At 37.6% G+C, this 22,538-nt stretch overlaps 1 long non-coding RNA gene across 1 annotated transcript in view; it reads right to left on the reverse strand.

Moving 5' to 3' along the window:
* Nucleotides 1–13,925: 13,925 nt before the first annotated feature.
* LOC115867049 (uncharacterized) overlaps nucleotides 13,926–22,538 on the reverse strand; it is a 97,364-nt gene continuing 88,751 nt past the window's right edge. Inside the window, exon 9 of the long non-coding RNA XR_011377561.1 lies at nucleotides 13,926–14,042. This is a non-coding gene — a long non-coding RNA (uncharacterized lncRNA). The remainder of the gene's footprint in view (nucleotides 14,043–22,538) is intronic.

Raw genomic sequence — 22,538 nt, forward strand, 5'->3', positions numbered from 1 at the left:
AAAAAACTAACAATAGAGCAATCCCACTCCTGAGCATATACCTGGAGAAAACCATAACTTGAAAAGATACATGCACCCCAATGTTCACTGCAGCATTATTTACAACAGCCAGGACATAGAAGCAACCTAAATGTGTCCATCAACAAAGGAATGGATAAAGAAGATGTGGTACATAAACACAATGGAATATTACTCAGCCATAAAAAAGAACAAAATAATACCATGTGCAGCAATATGGATGGACGTAGAGATTGTCATACTGAGTGAAGTAAGTCAGACAGAGAAAGACAAATATTGCATGATATCACTTATATGTGGAATCTTAAAAAATGGTACAAATGAACTTATTTACAGAACAGAAATAGAGTTAAAAATGTAGAAAACAATCTTATGGTTACCAGGGGGGATGTGGGGGGAGGGATAAATGGGAGATTGGGATCGACATATACACCCTACCATATATAAAATAGGTAACTAATAAGGACCTACTGTATAGCACAGGGAACTCTACTCAATACTCTGTAATGGCCTATATGGGAAAAGAATCTAGAAAAGAGTGGATATATGTATATGTATAATGGATTCACTTTGCTATACAGCAGGAAGTAACACAACATTGTAACTCAACTATACAATAAAAATTTTAAAAATTAAATTAAATTTTAAAGAAAGAAAATGCATGAAATGTTTCTAGTACACTGACCATACATGTAAGTTTTCAGTTAATACTAACTCATTAGATTTGCCTAATATGTGAATTTAACTAATGTTAATGAAGCCATATGTACACAGCCAATAATAATAATAGTATTACAGGCGAGTCTCCTCAATGATTGTATTTCCCTGAGTGAAAAGGGAAACGGCGGACATTTCTTCAGCTGACCTCAATTCCTATATGGCTCTCATAATGTGAGCATTTCCCAGGCACATGTGAGTGATATAAGGAAATATTTTTAGGATAATTTCCACCATTTGGAATTTTACCCCTAAACACTGCGTAAGTTGCAACTCTACTGTATTAATACAGTAAGGAATCCTTGTATTCCAATTTGTAAAAGACCACTCACAGTTTTGCTAAGCATAATTTTTATTTCTTCTCTTTTTCCAGTGTGAAAAGTAACATGTCGTTGCAAATATTATAGCCCTGGGGTCAGCAGACCTGAGTTTCAAATTTTAGCCTCACCATTGACTAGTTACACAAAAACAAGTCCCTAGCCTCTTTGAATTTTTATCTCCCCATCAGTAAAATTGGGATAACCTCAAAGGAATATAGTGAGGATTTAATAAGATAGTATCTGCAATGTGCCTAGCAGAATGCAAGCAAAAATATTAACTCTCTTCCCAGCCCATAAATCTTAATAATTCTAATATAAAGTTATCAGAGCATTGATTTACTTGTGTGCATCTATCTCTCACTAGATTATGAGTTGCTTGAAGGCAATGACCAGGATTTTTTATACTTTCTACTCTACATATCTGGAAGGACACGTTAGGAGTTCAGCTATGGCAGGAGATACCAAGAGTGATCACTGGTTTCAGAGCACCAATGAAGTAAACAAAACTGTATTACTTCCCAGATACTTTAAATAGTCATCTGTAAGCACTGTCTCTACTCACTTATCTCAAATTCTCTCCTCTGTGTACTTCAAAAGATATCCATTCCCACCATTTTAACACTGCTTTGGCCAGTCATCACTGACATCCATGTTGCCAAACCCAGTGCTTATTTCCTTGTTCTCTTACTCAGCCTCTCAGCACCATTCAGTGCAGTTGACTGCTCTCTTTTTCTTGAAATATTTTCTTCTCCGGGCTTCCATGACATCATACTCCCAAGGCTTTCCTCTGTTCAGTCTCCGTTACTAACTCTTCCTCTTAATAGATTTCTAAACTTTAGAGTGCCCAGCTCATTCCTGGATTTCTCCTCTGTCTACACCTTCTCACTAGTTAGCTCATCTATTCATTCATTGGATAGTGAGTACCATGCAAATACTAGCATATCCCACATCCTTGTCTCTAGCCCTGACCATCCCAAAGAAATCCAGACACATGTAACCAACTGTTACTTGAGGTCTCCACTTGCATGTCATATAAATGTTTCAAAATTCACACACATAAAAGAGAAATTTTGATTCCCTTCCCTCACCCCAACTGACTCCTGCCTCAGGGTTCTCCATCTCAGTAAATAGCACTATTCTCCCTGGAGATCAAGACAATAATCTAACACAAGGCTTCTCAAGCTTTAATGTGTATATGAGTCACCTGAGGGGTCTTCTAATTCAGCAGGTCTGAGTCATAGCCTATGATTCTGCATTTATAACAAGCTCCAAATGATGTGATGCTGCTAGTCCTCGAATCATGTTATTGAATAGCAAGGACCTTGGAGATAGTTCTCGTTTCCCTAATGCACATCCCCACACACATATTCAAAAAGTCAGCAACACTTAACTGACCACATTTCTTCAGAATCTGATGACTTACCAACCCCCAACACCTGGTCAGTGCCACCATCATCTTTCCCCTATAGTACTATCATGGATTCCCAACTAGTCTCCTGCTTCTGCTTTTCCCCTGTCCTGTAGGATGTTCTGTCCACTGCATCCTTATACCATCACACAATATTACCAATAGCCAATGTCTTTTTCCATCACACCTATGACTAAATCACATCAATGACTCTCAAATAGCCCCTGCCTATCCTTTAACATCATTTGGTATCTCTCACTCTCTGGTCCATGATGCTCCAGCCACACTGATCTTCCATTCCTTAAACTTGCCAAGCTCACTCCCACCTTGAGACTTTTGCACTAGCTGCTCCCTTGCTTGGAAGACTCTCAGCCCTTGATCTTTCACATACCTGGCTTTTTCTTGTCATTCAACTCACAGCTTAAATGTCATCTCAGAATGACCTTCATGACCATCCAATCCAAAATAGCCACTCTGTAACCCGTCACTTAATAACAAATCACTGTTTTATTTCTCTGTTTTACTTACTGCTATGTGATATTTTTCTGAATTATTCTTTATTTGCCCATGTTCTGTCTCTCTTCCTGCCCCCCTCCTCTCTCTCTCTCCCCCTCCCTCCCCCTCCCCTCCCCCTCCCCCTCTCTCTCTCCCTCTCTCTCTCTCTCTCCCCCCCTCTTCCTCCCACCCACACTAAGAGGTTAGTCCCACAAAAGCAGGAACTATCTGCATCTGGGCCAATTCCTGGCATGTATCAATAGTAGGTACTCAATAACTGCTTGATATGTAAGTGGATGAGTAAATTACTGAATGAGAAGTTCTGGAGTGTGCTGCAGAATGAGAAGGAATATGCACTGCGTGGCATCCGGGCCTTCCACTCTGAGCTCAGGATCCTCCTTAACTCCTTCTCTGAGTCCACCTTATTCCACATAATATACTGAAAAGTGAAGGTAAGCATCTGGTGGTGAGTTATCATCATTTTTCTCATTAAAGGACCTTGTGGTTCACAGTCTCTGCCACAGGCCCTAGAATGCGACTTGTTTTAAAATAAACCAGCTAATTTATCAAATAAGGAGTAGCCCCTCTGGGCATGGACTTAATTTCCATGATTCTCCACTGATCACTTTCAAGAGCTCTACATGACCGCACACACATTTATTATTTGGGAGGGGGAGGGGAGGGGTGAGGAGGGAGCTCACTCATAGTGATTTGAATATGTCATTTGACTGGACAATTACAAAGCACATGCATGGAAACAGGGTGGCTCCAGTGGATCAAGCAAAGTATGTTTGCCCCAGCCAGCAGTATCTGCATTACCTGGGAACGCGTTAAAAATGCAAATTCTCAGGCTCTGCCCCCGAACTTCTGAACGAAAATCTTAGAATTTGTGCTTTAATGATTCTCCAGATGATTCTGACGCAAGCCAGAATTTGAGAACCACCAATTTAAACCATTCACATATACCATCATGGGTTTCCATTGCTCAGGAAAGTTGGTGACCTCAAGAATAGTTAGTCTTGGCATTAAATAATGTTTAAAAGAATGACTCAGACCTGCCCAAGTTGGGTATTAGCAAACAGATATTCTGGAATGTTTTTGACTAACCTAAGTTTATCCAGGAAACAGGACTCAACCTAATCCTCCACTCAGCTTTCTTTTACCTTCTATATCATTCTCCTTTGTTGCCTCCAATTTATCTGATACCACTGCAGTTAGACCATCGGTTCTTGGTATTCAAGGAAAGAACTGACACATGAGTCTTACACTAACCATGCTGAGTAGCTCTACCACAAACACACACACACATGTACACACATACATGGCACCTATTCAGTTGCTAAAAGAAATTCCAAGTGTGCAGTCACATCTGAACTATGATATGTATTTCACCCAGTTGTTCAATGAACCAAATCTCAGTAACCTCAACATGTATTCAATTCAGACAGATTTAATATTCTTAGCTACATAACCACGGCACCTACCTGCTTTCAGTTTTGATCCTAGAAATATTTCTGTCTCAACCATGACAAGTTTCAAGATGAGAACTTACATAAGTTAGTGATAAGTGAGTTAGTGGTGAGTGAATTAGTTCCCAGCATTGGTGGCTAAAATCTATGGAATCACTGTGGACCCACATTTTATTTTGAAATTTATAACAAAAGCAGATACTGTAGGTTGCTTTGTAGGTCAGTTTCCACGAATTGCTCCAGTCACATGTAGAGACAAAGCCCTTTTTTCTACTACCCACCCCAAGTATGTTTGTTGATTTCTATTAAAATTTCCCAGTTGTTGAAAAGAGAAAACATTAGGATTATGATGTGATGTTATGTTATTAAAGTCATAAACTGAGGGTGATATTATCAGAGAAGGTCAAGACGAAGAGAGTGTAGAGGGCACTCCAGGAAATTTGAATAAACTACTTGGTTACCGCTTGTTTATATTTGGAGATTGTGCAACTAAGAAAAATGTGTTAGTGAAAAGTGAGAACAATGTTGGAAAGTTGTTGCTTAGATTGCCCTGATATATTCTAGAATTTCATTGATTCTTGCAGAGATTTTGCCATTTTATCAACAGTATTATACTCCCTATGTTGCAAAAAATTGAAACTCAAGGTAATATTAATCCTGTTCCTCAATGTCAGTATTATGAAAAAAGTTCTACTTTACTTTAAATATTGCCATACCATTTTACAATTAGATCAGGCTTGATTACCAAAGCACCTTCATATGCATATAGTACATTGTTGACTTTAATAAACATTATGAATCTGTGAGGACAACAGACCAAAGACTATTCTCCCCATTTGAAATATCAACATCTGAGAGTCAGAGACATTAAGTGGCTTAATCAAGACCACAAAGCTAATTTTCAAGAACTCCAGGTCTAGCACTTTTTCTATTATACGATATACACTTGACTACAATTCCCAGACATCCTAGGAAGTGGTCAAAGAAATTTTTGTTCAGTAATGTAATGTTGCTTTATTCTATCCTGGTTATGTACTCTTTTTAGCCATAATGCTAAACGACAGATGCTGTTTTAAACACTATATTTGTTAACTGGCATGAGAAATCACCTTCTGAAGATCCAGGCCCATCCACACTTTGCAATGTTTCTTATGCTAATGTAAAATGTTGGGGATGGCAACAGCAGGGAGGAGAGAAAAGGACATTTATTACATGAAGAAACAGCACATATTGATTTTTCTTTCCATTGTAGAGACAGGTAATACAATTTCATTGCCTATTCAATATGCAAATAGGACTTAATGGAGTTACAGCTTATGATTTGGCCGCTGCGTCAGACTTCCTTTCCAACAATCTCTTCTTCATCTCAGATTCTACCCCAGGACATTAGCTAACCAGATGGCTAGATCTACCCATTTGTGACCAACTGCAATTGGTCTTGCAGAACAGGAGATGAAGTATATGAAAGAAAAACGAGCGAGGGCCACTCTTTACAAGGCATTCACCTACAGTAACAGTGGCTGAAGAACGCTAGAGATACATGCCACAGGGGCTGTCCCTCAATAGCACAAAAGAAAAGGCCACACTGCCCCAAAAGATGTGGCTAACAGTCCAAAGGTCATGGCAATTTGAGAATGTATTACTTGTGGCAGAGTTTCTTCCAGGCAAGATGTAGTCTCAAAAAGCAGAAGGTGTTAGGTTTGTTGTTCACTTCTTGGGTTATTTCCTTAAAACCAGTGGTGGTTGTTGTTGGAGACAGTTCTCTATAGGTCTCTCATTTTATGCATTTCTGGCAAGCAGAAGCAATTCTTTTGTTTCAGACCATCTGTGCAAGGACATCTGTATAGTGAGCAACATGGAAGCTAGAGATACACTCTCCCTCTTAAAGCAGTGGGCCAGCAAGCTGGTTGCCCAGTGTGAAACTTTCAGGTTCCCTAGGTGCTCAGAATCCCTAAGAATTCCCTAAAGATTTCTATCCTTTTACAACTTAACTGCATATGCAGCTATCACCTCACTCTCTTATGTTACTCAGTAAGAAAGGGGGCTTTAGGGCACCAAATATGCTGCTTGCTGAGTTGTGAATAATAAAATCCTTTGTCTCTGACCTAAGTCTCTCTTGCTGGCCTGGCCTTGAAATGACCAGGTAAAAACAACAGTGTATAAGAGTGGTGGTCATCCACACTCAGTTTTTCTAGGTGAGTCTGCTAAATTCAGATTGGTGGTGTTGGTCACACTTCCCTGCTAGAAATTAGTACTGTTGCTAACTTGATAAGCTGGTCTTCAATATTGTTGGGCTAAAGAGTGAAAAAATTAATAGAAAGTATTTATGCCAAAACTTTTGTTCGGTACTGAAACAATGTCAAGAAATTATCCAATGTTTGCCTGAATGGACAATTAGGTTAAAATAAATTTCATACATAAGTTACTCTGACAGACCTCGACCTCCTATAAAGCACCCCCAACCACAAGAACACACACATATTTCTGGGAATTCCCAAGGGATGTCTCCCATGTGCTCCAATCCTTCACCGTCTACCATGTTCAACTATGTTCTGTCTCTAACTTAAGATTCTTGCCCCTCTGACCACTTAGCTCCACCAACTCTCCTGGTGCAAAACAGTAGTTCTTTACAGGTGGTGATCTTTGTCCCAAGAGACACAACAAGCCTACCAGTATGGACAGTTCAAGTGCTAGGGGCCAAGTTCCCTGAGGGGATCTCGTAGCATGATGGCCACTGCTACTTCTCGTCTTGCACCCTAAGCAGTATAATCCTTTCTGCTCTGATATCTGTGGTGAAGGGGAGATGGAGTCTCTCCTATTGTGATATACTCCATGATAACTCAATGTTGCTTGGGCGGCAAAATTCTTTCTAGACATGTCCAGACCCGATTTAAATATGAACCACCGCACACAATCTTTCTTCTCATCTTCAGTCACTCATGGATCAAGCTCATAATGCATAGAGATTTCTTCAGTTAGGGTCTGTTCTCTCTCAGATTTCTTGAACCCTCTTCACAAAGACTTTTGTGGAGCCAGTCTCCCAATGGACCAGACATGCCTGAATCCCCAGGGGCAGACCCACTGGAAAATACTTGCCTCAGGCATCTGCACCCTCTTCAAGTTTGGCTCAAAAGTCATCTTGTCAGGGAGGCCTTTCCTAACTACTCATTAAAAATTGTTTACCTCCATTGCCATCCCAGCTTATCCACTTTCCTGCCTTATTTCACTCTGTTGCACTAATTACTTCCAAATGTACTATAAAATGGATTTCTTGTGTTATTATTCTCGTTCCCTACCAAAATATAAGTTCCAAGAGGGTAAGGGTTTTCATCTCTTTGTCTCACTGATGTGCTTAGAATGGGGCCTAGCACCCAGTTGGTCCTCAATAAATATATAAAGAATGAGTGACTGAATCCTAGACTCAGGCCACATGTGTGATGTGCTCCTCTCACATAAATTCCACTGGCCGCATGTGCATTAAACCTGACATCCAGTAAACGTACTTCGGCTGAAAAGATAATTGTGAATAATGATGCAGAGAAGACATACTCCACATGAAGGACCAAGTAGTTGGATAAATACCAACGACCCAGTCTCTCCTTCTGGTTGTCTTTCACCTTTGAGATGAGGGCAGAAAATACAAATACCTTAGCCTGGCTTCTCTAGTCTTTGTATGACTAGCCGTTTTTAAATCCATAGAGTTCTTATATCCAATAACATAATTCTTTTTAAGCCCTTTCTTTTTCTGTTGCCACTTAAAAGCCCTTCAGAAATGAATTATGACTACTGAAACTTTAATGTGATTCAAGGTATGCAGTTAAATGTCATAAAGAGCCAAGACAGATTATGTATGTATGTTAACTACGGGGGAAATTAGTGAAAATGTGCCCATTTATTACATAGGAGTAACAGGTCAAAATGAAAAAGAAAGTCTTGATTTGAGGTTCACAAATTTATGAAGCAATACTGACAGTAGGTAAATTGCTACAAATTTTCAGGAAAGCATTTAGAATATCTAAAATTCCTTTAAAATATTCATATATTTGAATGCATTTATTACACTTTTAAATATGTATATAGAAGGATGTTCATGGAAATGTTATTTATAATGAACAAAAATTGCAAATAACCTAAATATTCAACCATGGAGGAATACTGAAAGAAGTTACATTCTTATTATCCTATATAATAGAATATTATATAGTCACTTGAAATTGTGATTTTTGAAGACTATCTAAGGAAAACCATTCTCAAAACACAATGCATAACACTAAAAGCTAGGTACACATTATAAGGCCCACTTTTCAAACAATAAATACATAATATAGCCACCAAAAAATGGTAATGAAATTTGCAAGTATGTTAATGGTGATTACTTCTGTCTTAGTACATTTGAGCTACTATAACAAAATATCATAGACTGGGTGGCTTATAAACAACTGAAATTTATATTTCACAGTCCTGAAGGCTGGAAGTCTTAGATCAGGGTGACAGGATGGGAGGCTGAGGGACCTCTTCCAGGTCATAGACTTCTCATTGTATCCTCCTAGGGCAGAAGGGACTAGGGAGCTCTGTGGGGCCTCTTTTATGAAAGCATTAATTCCATTTGTATGAGCTCTGCCCTCATGCTCTAATCACCTGCCAAAGGCCCCACCTCCTTCAATACCATCACATTGGGCCTTAAAATTTTAATGTATAAAGTTGAGGGAGAACACAAACATTCAGATCATAGCAACTTCTGACTGTGGAATTAGAAGTGATTTTACAGGTAACTCCTAATATATCAAAATATTCAGTTGGCACTGGCCACCATGTTCGTAACTGGTGTTGACAGAACATTTTTGTGACAAAAGATTCTGTGACAGTGAAATACATTTAGATAATGATGCAAAATAAGCTGAATGTAATCATAGTAAGAGCTGGCATTTAATGAACTCTGATTTGAATCAGATACTGTGCTGAACATTTTACTCCCTCTGTGAAGTAGGTATCATTATAATATGTTATAGATGAGAAAACTGAAGTTTTTAAAAGATGAAATAACTGTTTCAGTATCACAGGGCACGTCAGGGGCAGTGTGAGATTTGATTCAGAATTTTCTACCTCCGGAGCTTCTGCTTTTAAACCCTCTGCTCCATTAAAAACAGTTGAATATGATCCACCAAGAGTGAGCTTGTAGTTTACTTTAGGTTGAGACAAAGGATTATTTTCAGGTAGTTTAGCATTCCTGATGGTAATTACTATTCAGACGATTACTATCTTTTAACTCTTGATCAGATCTTCACTGCCTCCCTTGAGGATAAATATTTCATTTTCTTATTGCTGATAAAATATATACAATACTTTGGCTTAGACACTGACCAAAAATGGGGATATTTACAGTTTTAATCAATTGTAATTAAACCTTAATTACAATATAAAGCCTTTGTTCCCTAGAGAAAAAAACTCTTCTAGAAAAGACATTAAAACTAGAACAAAATATGAAGTCAGAAGACTAGAGTTGATTTCCTGATAAATGAAGAAAGTATTAGAAACATGGCACAGTCAAACTGGCCTTCAAAAAATACTGACAGTTTCATAGACTCTGCCTCTGAATGAAATATTGGGAACTCTCTTGGCACTTCTCCCAGACATCCAGGTAGAACAGGGGTACACTGATTATTTTAACTACAACAATCTGCTTTTGCACAAACCCACCTCAGGCCCAGCCAAATGGTAAGCTTATCAAACTGCCAGATCAACAGAAAGACGGTTTTTACCTGAGGAGAGAAACTAAGCAAAATGTGCAGAACTACCTTATAACCTAAGATACTTGCCGTTTCATACTTCCTAGAAGAAAATTCTAGATTAAAAAAGAGTTCCTAGAGAGAACTCCAAAATATGCAAAATAAAGAGAGGGAGAGCTTTACAAACTATATTTAATATGAAGCAAAGAAAACAAAATTAAGAATTTTAGCTCAATTTTTAGGGAAGAATAATTTCTAGAAAAAATTCACATATAGAATTATAAACTTAAATCTTAAGGACAGTGCTGCCACTTTAGATGGTAAACATTTTAATAATCCCACAATTTAAAACTATCTTAAAAGGACAAGCTCCAGGAATTATCAAAATGTTTACACCAGTCTGTTTTAAGAGATCCATATGTTTAGAACTTGGTGTGTTAAATATGTGTTGTAGTATTCTTTAGATACACTCTGAAAAAGAAAAAGTTCTCATGACTTTTAATCTAGTATTTTGTTAACAGATAACATCCTCAAGTTAAAAAATAAAGAATGTTCCTAAAATAATGTCCCTTCCCCTGAGGTAACCCTTGGAAGGTAGTGGTCAATAACACAATCAGATAACTGGGGTTATTTCAGTTGCTTGCCAAAATATCGCTCATGACTATTAAAGCTGAAAAACATCATTACATCAATGACAGAAAGGGCGTGATTGTTCTTATTTCTGGAATTCTTCTGATGTGAGTCAATTCACTGGGTAGGATTTCACTGGAAAATGGCTTTAGGAATATACTAAATAAAGGAAGGACAGAACCAAGCCTTCAAACACAGACATAATGGAAAACCATAGAGTCAGACTTCACCCAGCAGGCAGTGACAGAGATCAAATTCAAAGTAAAATTTGTAGCTACAAAAACTCTAATTATCTGTGCAATTTTGATTTTTATTAATTTAACATTGTTTCTTCTTAACAATCCAAATAAAAACATTTCACCCTCCATATACAAAAATAAAATTGTGATTTTGCTTTTCATTTCAGACCTAGAAACATCAGATTAAAGAAAGAGAAGTAATATGAGACTAGTTTAGATATTGTTTTCATATTTGCCCCAAAATCCAAATGGTACTTAGGAATCTGGATAACTTGGAGATGCAGAAATCATCCATAATAAAAATGTACGTTCTGATATATTTTTTAAATCCCTAGACTCATAGAACTTTAAACCGAAACTGAATATACCATCATCGAGAAGGCCTTCTCCCCCGTAACTCCCTCTAGATGGAGATGATGTGATCCAGTTTATGGGTATTGAATCTACCTACTGAAACAGTTCTTCTGTTGGCCTTTTATTATTTTATATGTTTGCTTAGTCTTCCCAACTAACTTAAGCGAAGAAGCTGTCTTTTATTTTTTTATTTTTATTTTTTCGGTACGCGGGCCTCTCACTGCTGTGGCCTCTCCCGTTGCGGAGCACAGGCTCCGGACGCGCAGACTCAGCGGCCATAGCTCACGGGTCCAGCCGCTCAGCGGCATGTGGGATCTTCCCAGACCAGGGCACGAACCCGTGTCCCCTGCATCAGCAGGAGGACTCTCAACCACTGCGCCACCAGGGAAGCCCAGAAGCTGTCTGTTATCTATCGTATTATTCCCCCAAAGAGTGTAGTCGACAGCCTCCTCCACAGTAAACATTCTCTATTCTTTAATTCCAGATAGGTTCAAAAAATTTATGAGCTCTTCATGACTAGACAGATGTATTCCCTAGGAAGGGTTAAGACTAGGAAGTTACTTGTTAAATAAATATAATAAGTATGCTAACAGTTAATATGGTAACATTATTTACTAATTTTCAAACTTTTTTCTTCATTAAAGAAAACCTCGTTCAGATACCCAACAAACAACATTGAAACTCTTCTGGCTGAAGTAAGTGGAGAGGACTGGGAGAGAAACAGGCAAGAGCAGATGGGGAGAGGTGAAGGCACAGAGGAACTGAAGTCCAACCAGTTGGCTCTCTACCCACCATCCGACAAAGGTCACCAGGGACTTGTAGCCACTCTAGAGCACTGCTTGAAAGCCACTAGTTCAGTCTGTTGTGTAATTTATTCTAATAAAAAGAAAATCTCTGCTTATGCCTCTTGCCAATTCAGCGACAAAAATTAAATCCTGTATTTTCAAAGTGTATTATAAATATGTACTGAATAAATGAACTGACCAAGTGAATGAATACTTATAACCAAACTAAATAAAATCCTTATTATAGTTATCATGTTTTCTCTAGTTCTTGAATGGGTTATGAAAGTCTAAATATAATTGGAATTAGAGAAACGAACAAGTAAAAAGTATCAACTAAGACTGAATGCCAGGACTTCCCTGGTCGTGCAGTGGTTAAGAATCTGCATGCCAATGCAGGGGACATGGGTTCGAGCCCTGGTCCGGAAAGATCCCACATGCCGTGGAGCAACTAAGCTAATGTGCTACAACTACTGAGCCTGTGCTCTACAGCCCACGAGCCACACAACTACTGAGCCCACGTACCAAACTATTGAAGCCCGCGCGCCTAGAGCCCGTGCTCCACAACAAGAGAAGCCACCACAATGAAAAGCCTGAGCACCGCAACAAAGAGTAGCCCCCGCTCGCTACAACTGGAGAAAGCCCGCGCGCAGCAATGAAGACCCAACGCAGCCAAAAATAAAATTAAAATTAAAAAAAGAAGACTGAATGCCAACATCCGAAATATTTTTAAGTCATTCTACAAAGTAAAAATTTGTACACACAGCATTCTTTCCTATCTATGGTAATGAAATGGATTCCAGCACATATGCATGTTTCTCTTGCCCTGAATCCATGCCTCCCTCTTTTGGTAACAATAGCTCATTTTTGTTTCCCTTTTGGGAGCTTCCCTTTTCCTATGCATCAGGTCTTGGCAATCTGTCCATCAAAATGTCCCACTCAGTCCCTACCAACCCACCTCATGCCAAGTCATGGGGCAGGCACATTACCTCAGCTAGACGAGTCAGATCCTGACTCTGAGATATGAAGCTTTCCTGGGATGACAAGATGTAGGAGCAATTGGAGCTTCTCTGCCTACCCCTGGGGCAGTAAGCAGACTCTCCATTAGGTGCTACTACTTGAATCCCTGCAGCTATGCTTGTCCAGAGCTTTCTGAGCCCTGACTCTTCAGCCTCTTCTTTTCTTCTGTGTTATCTTTCCAATAACATCCTTACTTTATTTACTATCTATTTTTCTTTATTTGTTTTTAAGTTAACCAGAGTCCACTTCTGAAACCCCAGAACACTAAGATACAGGGGCCCTAAGCACTGATAACACAGACAGAAATTCACTTAAAGAAGCTTAGATCAAAGTCATTTTCACAGGCCACAGGGAAATAGATTGTAAAGTCTCAGCTTGGTTTACTTGGATTCATCTCAATATTATTAAGTTTTTTGAAAAATAATGCTTATAGTATCCTACAACCCAGTCATATGCAAACTAAAGACCACTGAACTGAGATCAGGAGAACAATTCACTGGGTAGCTTAGGGAAAGTTTATAAATATTTTTTGAATCTCTATTTCCTTATCTATGAAAAGATTAAGTTAAAGTAGATCTATAAAGCCTCCTCTAATTGTGACATCCTATGAATTTTTAAGTTTACAAATATAAAATAACACATACCAACTATTGATTTTTTTTTTTTTTTTTAGTCTGAAGTAGTTGCTCTGAAAAAGTCCCTTCTCTCTTACTTCAAGGCAATATTTAAATCTGACACCAGACTCACCCAGGATCAGCCTATGCTGTGGTGTGACTTTTCTCCAGAGCTTTGTAGAATCTCTTTTTGTGATGGAAATCAGTGCCACTTTCTCTGTACTCACATTTTCCCTTTTCCGTTCTCCTTCTATGGTGGAAAAAAATGAGTTATAATTAGAACCAAGAAAATACTGTAAGGATAAATACAATGTATCCTGTCTTATAAAAGGTCATTCTTTCAAGCTATCAAAGCCCTTTACAACAAATACGTAATTGATGGTCGCAGCCTCCTCTGTAGGAATAAAACACTATGCCTGGTTTATAGATGAAGAAGCCAAAGAGGGAGTCAACATAATTTCAGTTGACCATCTCAAATCTGGAACTAGAAATTCAGAGCTCATCCATTTTAAAACATTGTGTGTGAGCATGCCAAATTAGCTCAGTTTGTTGTAGATGATTTTAATGTTGACCCAGCAATATGTGTAATACATTTATAAAGAAAACAAAATGAAAGACATATTCAAATAGCTAAGAGTCAATCCTAAAACAAATAGCAATTACAGTGGTTTTCAGAATAAGTTCTTTGGTGACTAGTTGATGACTTCTGTGAAACTCCCATGTGAAGTGTGGCAAGTCTAATTTACTATACAATCACAGAAAACTGGAACAGAGTCTGCCCTGAAGACCAAGTTATGCATACTGATAGTAAGCTGATACTGAGAAGTGATGATCATAACAACAACTGCATGTCACTCATTTAGACCAGAAACATATTGCCTGCTGCCACCACCACCACCATGTTTCCTAAGAGTGTCCTTAGACAGACTGGCCCAGGATCAGAAAGGGAGCTTACATGCCTGGCTCATCAGTTAATGTCTACTTAGCATGCAATCGTCCACTCTTATTTATTGAAAAATATTATCCTATGTGCCAGGCACTGTGCAATGCACTCCAACAAATTACTCATCCATGAATCTCTAGAACTCATTCTCTCAACTTGGAGAGCCTAAGAAGCTCAGGAGAATAGCGATTACTAAAGGAACTAGAAGCCTTTTCCTGATTTGTTTAACAGTACACCTTCATGTATCGATATTTCCCCTTTCATTATTTGGTGGAATGATTGAATTTCCTTAGGGGGACAGTCATCAGTCACTGATGACAGACTTCTATGGAAAGGTCCTGTGTCATACAGGAGCTAAAAGGCCAAGGGACCTGGTGAAGTCCCAATTAAGGATTTTCCAACTGCCATTAGACTTCCAAGGTATAACTTAGGAGACGTGGCATGTGTGGTCTCCTATAAACAGAGAAACACTCTTCCCAGCCTTGAACACAAGGGACAAATATGTTCAGGTGTGCAGAGGGAAGGGAAAGGAACATTTTTCAGCACCGTCTCTTAATCAGGCACTAAACTAGACTCTTTCACTCTCATCATCTTACTTAATCTTCAGCTGTCCCCTGTTCAGTTACACTTTGCCTGACCACGCTACCAAAGAAATTGAAACCCTCATATAATCTACCATACATGTTTATTTGTTTGTTTGTTTACTATTTCTTCTCTCCCCTAGAATATAAACTACTGAGGACACAAAAAAAGATTCTTGAAAAATATACTGCGAGTCTGATCATGATAAAGTCCTCTTTCCTTCCAGTTCTGAACCAATTGAAAACCGGGATAGGACAGAAGGAGCTCTAATACTTTCACTTTATTCCTAGTAGAGTGCTTGGAGAATGCTGCTTCTCCCCAAGGAAAAATGGGAACTCTGCACCTTCCTTATCACCAACCCCTGAATTAAACTCATTCACCTATGACAGGAAGAAGACCTGAAAAACTGTAAATCTTTCCCATGCAGAGGAAAAGGGGAGAACATGGTATACCGGCAGCGAGCAGCTCTAGGGAAAGGAGGCAAGACAGTTTAGGGACCTCACTACTCAAAGTAATATGATTCATGGACCAGCAGCATCAGCTCCTGGAAGCTTCTTAGAAATGCAAACTCGGGCCCCACTCTAGACCTACTGAGTTGGAATCAGTATTTTCATAAGATGCCTAGGTAATCCATATGCATTTAAAATTTTCAATAACACGTGTGAAATAAAGCTTAACATACTAACCCCATCAGAGATATGTGGACCAGTGGGTATTGATTGGACTTGTCATATTAGCAATCAGAAAAATCCCTCTTCTATTATTAAGTGCCAACAATATATAAAGGCAGCGCAGCCTCCTCATTCTGAATTCTTCCAAGAGAGGACACAGGTGGTAATTTTAAAATCTGAGTTTATTTGCTTATTTATTTGTAGCTTGTAAAAGACAGCAGGAACTTGGGGAGAAAGAAATAATTGAGAGAAAATGAATCTCCACCTCCAACCTTAATTTCTCTATCTTTTCTCCTCATTGTAAAAAGGGAATAATACTACCTGCTATAGAGGGAGGAACACTCCCAAACTCATTCTACAAGGCCACAATCACCCTGATACCAAAACCAGACAAAGATGTCACAAAGAAAGAAAACTACAGGCCAACATCACTAATGAACAGAGATGCAAAAATCCTCAACAAAATACTAGCAAACAGAATCTAACAGCACATTAAAAGGATGATACACCATGATCAAGTGGGGTTTATCCCAGGAATGCAAGGATTCTTCAATATACACAATTCAATCAATGTGATAAACCATAGTAACAAATTGACAGAGAAAAACCATAAGATCATCTCAATAGATGCAGAAGAAGCTTCTGACAAAATTCAACACCCATTTTTGATAAAAACCCTGCAGAAAGTAGGCACACAGAGAACTTACCTCAACATAATAAAGATCATACATGACAAATCCACAGCCAGCATTGTTCTCAATGGTGAAAAACTGGAACCATTTCCTCTAAGACCAGGAACAAGACAAGGTTGTCCACTCTCACCACGATTATTCAACATAGTTTTGGAAGTTTTAGCCACAGCAATAAGAGAAGAAAAAGAAATAAAAGAAATCCAAATTGGAAAAGAAGAAGTAAAGCTGTCACTTTGCAGATGAGATGATACTATACATAGAGAATCCTAAAGATACTACCAGAAAACTACTAGAGCTAATCAATGAATTTGGTAAAGTAGCAGGATACAAAATTAATGCACAGAAATCTCTTGCATTTCTATACAGTAATGATGAAGAAACTGAAAGAGAAATTAAGGAAACACTCCCATTTACCATTGCAACAAAAAGAATAAAATACCTGGGAATAAACCTACCTAAGGAGACAAAAGACCTGCATGCAGAAAACTGTAAGACACTGATGAAAGAAATTAAAGATGATACAAACAGATGGAGAGATATACCATGTTCTTGGATTGGAAGAATCAACATTGTGAAAATGACTCTACTACCCAAAGCAATCTACACATTCAGTGCAATCCCTATCAAACTAACACTGGCATTTTTCACAGAACTAGAACAAAAAATTTCATAATTTGTATGGAAACACAAAAGAACCCAAATAGCCAAAGCAATCTTGAGAAAGAAAAACAGAGCAGGAGAAATCAGGCTCCCTGACTTCAGACTACACTACAAAGCTACAGTAATCAAGACAGTATGGTACTGGCACATAAACAAATATAGATCAATGGAACAGGATAGAAAGTCCAGAGATAAACCGACATACATATGGCCACCCTTTTTCTGATAAAGGAGACAAGAATATACAATGGAGAAGAGACAACCTCTTCAATAAGTGGTGTTGGGACAACTGGACAGCTACATGGAAAAGAAAGAAATTAGAATACTCCCTAAACACCATACACAAAAAGTAAACTCAAAATGGATTAAAGACCTTAATGTAAGGCCAAACACTATAAAACTCTTAGAGGAAAACATAGGCAGAACACTCTGTGACATAAATCACAGCAAGATCCTTTTTGACCCACCTCCTAGAGAAATGGAAATAAAAATAAAAGCAAACAAATGGGACCTAATGAAACTTAAAAGCTTTTGCACAGAAAAGGAAACAATAAACAAAACGAAAAGACAACTCTCAGAATGGGAGAAAATAGTTGCAAATGAAGCAACTGACAGAGGATTAATCTTGAAAATTTGCAAGCAGCTCACACAGCTCAATATCAAAAAATCAAACAACCCAATGCAAAAATGGGCAGAAGACCTAAACAGACATTTCTCCAGAGAAGATATACAGATTGCCAACAAACACATGAAAGGATGCTCAACATCACTGATCATTAAAGAAATGCAAATCAAAACTACAATGAGGTATCACCTCACACCAGTCCGTAAGGCCATCATTAAAAAATCTACAAACAATAAATGCTGGGGAGGGTGTGGAGAAAAGGGAACCCTCTTGCACTGTTGGTGGGAATGTAAATTGATACAGCCACTATGGAGAACAGTATGCAGGTTCCTCAAAAAACTAAAAATAGAACTACCATACGACCCAGCAATCCCACTACTCGGCATATACCCTGAGAAAACCATAATTCAAAAAGAGTCATGTACCACAATGTTAACTGCAGCTCTATTTACAATAGCCAGGACTTAGAAGCAACCTAAGTGTCCACTGACAGATGAATGGCTAAAGAAGATGTGGCACATACATACAATGGAATATTACTTAGCCATAAAAAGAAACAAAATTGAGTTTTTTGTAGTGAGGTGGATGGACCTAGAGTCTGTCACACAGAGTGAAGTAAGTCAGAAAGAAAAAAACAAATACCGTATGCTAACATATATGGAATTTTTTTAAAAAAATGGTTCTGAAGAACCTAGGGGCAGGACAGGAATAAAAACACAGACATAGGGAATGGACTTGAGGACACGGAGAGGAGGAAGGGTAAGCTGGAATGCAGTGAGAGAGTGGCATGGACATATATACACTACCAAATGTAAAACAGATAGCTAGTAGGAAGCAGCCACATAGCACAGGGAGATCAGTTCGGTGCTTTGTGACCACCTAGAGGGGCGGGTAAGGGAGGGCGGGAGGGAGATGCAAGAGGGAGGAGATATCGGGTTATATGTATCTATATAGCTGATTCACTTTGTTATAAAGCAGAAACTAACACACCACGGTAAAGCAATTATACTCCAATAAAGATGTTAAAAAATAATAATAATACCTGCTGTATGGGCTGTTGTTAAGTGTGAATACGATAATACATGTAAATGTTTAGTAAACTATAAAGTATTATTTTTTTTAAGTTTTCTCTTGTTACACAGAGAAAACTCAGCAATCAGCAACCCCTCAGGTTTTAGAAATTCAGCATATCATGCCATTGTTGAATCATAGAGAATTTTACAAATATTTTTATATTATCATGCTGGTAAAAAATGTGCAGCAGTCATGTTTGTCTGCAAATAAAATGAAAAATTTTTAATATGTTAGTACTTACTAGGCCAGTTTGTATGAGATAAAAATGATGAGCTGAGAAGGAGAAGTTTGAAGACTGGCTACTCTAAAGGTATCATACGCTCTGACTTTAAACTACATTACAAAGCTACAGTAATCAAAGCAGTATGGCACTGGCACAAAAACAGACACAGAGATCAATGGAACAGAACAGAGAGCTCAGAAATAAACTTATGCATATATAGTTAATTAATTTATGACAAAGGAGATAAGAATATACACTGGGGAAAGACAGTTTCTTCAACAGATAGTTTGGGAAAACTACACAGCTACATGCAAAAGAATCAAACTGGACCACTATCTGACACCATATGCAAAAATTAACAATATAGATTAAAGACTTGAATGCAAGAACTGAAACTATAAAATTTCTAGAAAAATACATAGGTTATAAGCTCTCTGACATAGGTTTTGGTGATGATTTTTTGGATTTGACTCCAAAAGCAAAGTCAACAGAAGAAAACTAAACAAGTGGGACTACATCAAACTAAAAAGATTCTGCAAAGCAAACTATCAGCAAAACCAAAAGGAAACCTACTGAAATGAGAGAAAATATTTGCAAATCATATATTCAATAAGGGGTTAATATCCAAAATGTATAAATAACTCATACAGCTCAATAGCAAAAAAAAAAAGTCTGATTAAAAAACTGAGCAGAAGATCTGAATAGACATTTTTCCAAAGAAGACATAAAGATGGTCAACAGACATATGAAAAGGTGCTCAGCATTACCACTCTGGGAAATGCAAATCAAAACCGGAGATCTCTCCTCCCACCTGTTAGAATGGCTATTATCAAAAAGGCAAGACATAACAAGTGTTGACAAAGATGTAGAGAAAACAAAACACTTGTGTACTGTTGACAGGAATGTAAATTGGTGCAGTCACTGTGGAAAACAGTATGGAAGTTCCTCAAAAAATTAAAACTAGAACTATCATATGATCCAAAAATTCCACTTCTGTGTATTTATTTATCCAAAGAAAACATAAACACTAATTTGAAAAGATATATTGGCTCATTGCAGCGTTATTTACAGTAGCCAAGATATGGAAACAATCTAAGTGTCCATGGAAGGATGAATGGATAAAGAAATTATGGTACATGTATACAATGGAATGTTAGTCATAAAAAAAGAATGAACTCTTGCCATTTGTGACAACATGAGAGGACCTTGAGATAATTATGCTGAGTGAAATAAGTCAGACAAAGTCAAATATCATATGATTTCACCTATATATAGAATCTAAAAAACAAAACAAACAAAACAAAACCAGACTCACAGATACAGAGAACAGACTGGTGGTTGCCAGAGGGGAGGAGGAGGTTAAGGATTGGGCAAAATAGGTGAAAGGAATCAAGAGGTGCAATCTTCCAGTTATAAAATAAATAGCTCATTGGATTGCAATGTACAGCATGGGAAATATAGTCAATAACATTGTGTTTACTTTGTATCGTGACAGATGGTTAGTAGACATTGTGGTGATCTTTTCATAATGTATATAAATGTCAAATCACTATGTTGTACACCTGAAACTAATATAATATTGTATGTCAGTTATACTTTAAAAATATTGCTGCTGAAGCCCGAGATACTTCTTAAATATTATTTATACACATGCACACAAATAAATATATTTATATATTGCATCTCTGAAAAAGAAAGTTTAGCTACTGTATTTCAAAAAACAAAGACAGATGTATTTAGATGTATTTACGCTATATTTTTTCAAAGCTAGATTATAAAATATATATATTTTTTTAGCTTTGAAAATTCAAAACTAATTTCTATCTCACTCTGTCTGAGACTTGTCAAATGCCATAAAGTAGAAATGGTTGTCCTGAAATATGTCCTCAATAAAACAGCCAGTTACCTTTTTTTTTTTAATTAGCAGGTAATGAGCTATTTTGTCTATTTATACAGATGCATAAATTTCAAGTTGTCATTTGTTTCAAACTGATTAAACAACATATTCATATTTCAAAGATTATGAAGCTTTTCCTTAGGACTGTCTTTTTATCTTTAAAAGAAAACAATGCTAATAGCTTCCTTTTTCCTATATTCAACAACTATTTACTACCCCTTCTTGATGTGGGCTTTCAAAACACAAAGAAAGTTTGGCAAGTTTTCAACGTCCTTTTAAGTCTGTTCTTAAGCGTTTGTATAAAAGCATAAAGAGCACTTCTTTGGAGAATTGATAATGTCCCACATTCAGTATTTGTATATTGAATACTGTCAGTTATATTTAGTGTATTCATTCATTGGAATCTGTTCTGTTAATCTGCATGCAACTGATTTCTGGGAAGCAACGTGATCAGAAGAAGTCAAAGTTAACATAACAATTCCTCTTCTACAAAAAACAACCCAAGACATTATGGGTCCAAATTTCAAAGCAAGTTACTGTATTTGCAAGTTTTAAGTCACACTTGGCAGTTTTTCCAAACACAGTGGTCAGGAACTGAAAAAAATAAACATGTGTTTCCAGGATTTTCTTTTCACATGCCACACAAAAAGTAATGTTACAACTATGTTTTCACTCCCTTTAAGAAGTTCTTCTTAAGGAAGAAAGCTTTGCTGATTTGTATTATTTTAAGGTAGATTTTACAAAATAACATTAAGGGGCAAGATAAATATTACTTTTACTGTATAAATGGAAGTTTAACGTCCCCACAGGGAATTCTTGAAAAATCTGATCTGTCATTATGCAGTGATATTTGTACTTTAAATCTCATACTAAAATTCAGAGCACTTAGCACTTTCCATCTTCCATGTGACTTAAATAAAAGGGAAAGTAAAAGAATCAAACTATATACAATTCCTATGCAGCAAGTCTACAGTCATTCCCATTTTGCCGAAAGAATAACTGAGGTAAAGTAAATTTATTACTTCCCTGAGGTTTAGCAAAGTCTTAGTAGCTGCAGAAGGATGAAAATTCACAGGTGTGGTTCTTAATCAAGACAGAGGAAACAATCAATCATAAAATGGGATTTCAGCAGTCCATAAAGACCTCCAGACCCAAAAACATCTCTACTGCTGATAGGCCAGGTGGCCTACATACCCACTCCAACATTCCCACCCCATCTAGAAGTGGTGCCTTGAAAAGTCTGATCTATTAAAATGTAAATATCACACTTTGTGGGAATAACAATACCAGCCATCAACTCATTAGGAGGAATTTATTTCTCAGTTCCCTAACAAAGATCTGGAATGACAGAGAATAGGACCCAGGGTAGAAAGTGCAGT

This window comes from Globicephala melas, chromosome 7 (assembly GCF_963455315.2).
Source record: "Globicephala melas chromosome 7, mGloMel1.2, whole genome shotgun sequence".
NCBI classification, from domain to species: Eukaryota; Metazoa; Chordata; class Mammalia; order Artiodactyla; family Delphinidae; genus Globicephala; species Globicephala melas.